This window comes from Armigeres subalbatus, unplaced genomic scaffold (genome assembly GCF_024139115.2).
Source record: "Armigeres subalbatus isolate Guangzhou_Male unplaced genomic scaffold, GZ_Asu_2 Contig940, whole genome shotgun sequence".
NCBI lineage: Eukaryota > Metazoa > Arthropoda > Insecta > Diptera > Culicidae > Armigeres > Armigeres subalbatus.
In genome coordinates, this window is record NW_026943745.1 from 22,030 (window position 1) to 24,470 (window position 2,441).

Genomic DNA, 2,441 nt, shown 5'->3' on the forward strand with positions numbered 1-2,441 from the left:
ATCAGTGTACTTCCGTTTCGATTTACGTATTGCTAGCTCCACACATGGGGAAGTTAAGGATGCCTCCAATAACTTAAGACCAATAAAGCAGCTGGTAAGGATGGTATCGGAGCTGAACACCAAGATGGGCCCGAAAAAAGCCACTTGCACTGCACAGATTGATAGTCAGAATCTGAGGAAACCGAACAGCTACCGGAGGAGTGGAAGGAGGTTATATGCCCCATCTACAAGAAGGCGACAAGCTGGGTGAGAACTTTCGAGCGATCACCATCCTATATACCGCCTACAAAGTGATATCTCTAGATTTTTCCGTCGTCTGTCACCATTAGTGAATAAATTCAGGAAGTTATCAAGCCAGCGCGTGACGGCTCGAAGGACCAGATCTTTACTGTACGCAAATCCTTCAAAAATGCCGTGAATACCAGGATCCCAACGCATCATCTGTTTGTTGATTTCAAGGGGCATCCCAAGTAACATTTCAAGTTTTTATTCCGCTCTAGGAAAGGTTTTCAAGATCAATTTATAAGATCTAACAATAAGCCGAATAATACGGCAACCTTCGGATGACCTCTATAAAGGAGATGTAAAGTACTCTCAGATAACCACTATAAACCTATCATAAGAGCATTTAGAAACCTTTTTAAACCACCCACAAAGGGAATTTGCTGCGCAGCTGTCAAAATTTGCTTTGAAAAAGAGAATCAAAACTTTGCAGAAAAATAATAACAAAATGGATTTTGATGGAACTTATGATGATGACAACAAAATAATATTTGCTTTCAGGTTTGTTTTCGATTCTGCCATTGAAAATAAGGTGCGTCCGATTTCTTGGTCGCTGGTGAAAAAATAAGGTTGAACACCACGCCGGCGGGCCTCTAGCCGTGCGGTAAGACGCGCGGCTATAAAGCGAACCATGCTGAGGGTGGCGGTTCGATTCGGTGCCGGTCTGAACAATTTTCGGATTGAAGTGTCTCGACTTCCTGGCATAAAAGTATCATCGTGTTACCTCTTGATATACGAATGCAAAATGAGTAGCTTGAAACCTCGCAGTTAATAACTGTGGAAGTGTGCGAACACTAAGCTGCGAGGCGGCAATGTCCCAGTGGGGGATGTAATGCCAACGAAGAAGAAGAAGACCACGCGCCGGCAATATAACGTACCTCAGGGAAATAAATTCAAAATATTTATTACCACAATATCTAAGATATCTGCGAAATTGATTAGTACTTTTACTGAAATTATTAAGTAAAATTTGTTGTCAGAAAAGGCATGATGCGGTGAAAATTACGTGTAATCATAAATTTCAGTGATATTTTTACTGACTTCGAAATGCATTCCATTTTCAATATGGCATCATGGAATTTGATCAGAAAATTTTCCTTTTTTAAACACCGTCATAAACTCTTCGCAATGCAAATATTCTTATGGGGGTAATTCATTTGACCACATTATGACCAAATGGAGCTTTATCCGAGCGTTGAGAATTGAATTTATTACGCTCTTTGTCACAACCAAGATCTCTTATGGTCAACGGGCATTTGACGTTTGAGCTTTTTCAACAGATTTTGAGATTTATTGATAGCGATAGAGCGCCAATAAAACTGAGCATTTAGCTTAGTGATTGCTGTCTTAAGTCTACAATAAAATTAGATAAATCCGAAGAAGCATAAATTGTTAGGGATACGACAGTATAGACCGTAGAGCTATGGAAGATTATGGACGAGAACAGCTTCCCTGAGGAAGCTACCAAACAATCAAAGCAACGGTGGATGGTGTACAAAACTGTAGCAGATTTCGATTGAACACTCCAGTTCGTTCGAATCGCGCCGGGGACTAGAACAAGGTCATGCGAGGCCGGGTAAACAGCCGGGGTACGATTTTCAACAGTGGCGGCGAAGAATGAACCTTGAGCTCGCCCAACTCTACAGGGACCCAGTATCCAGAAGGTGCGCTAAGCCGGAAGGTACGATGGGCAGGACATGTTGCAGAATGCCGGACAGCAACCCTGCAAAGATGGTGTTCGCTTCCGATCCGCCAGGTACGAGACGGCGTGGAGCGCAGCGGCGAGATGGTTCAGACCAGGTGCAGAACGACTTGGCGAGCGTGGGGCGTATCCAGGGATGGAGAAGTGCGGCCTCAGACCGTGCATTGTTCCAAATTGTTGATTCAGTGTTATCTGTTTGAATGTTAACTAAATGGCGTGAATGAACACTCCCTGCAACGCTACGATGCCGAATCTGCTGTCTTTCTGCATCTGACGAGGATCCGTGTGCTCGAATACCAATTCCACGAACCGAACTTTCAGTTCCAAGTTTCACTAAAATTCGTAGTTTTTTATGCGCCCCTTAACCACTTGTTGTACCAGCCCCCTTAAAATAGGCGACTAAGTAGCTCATATTTTACGACGACAATGTGGCTCCCGCTAACCTTCTCAAACGACA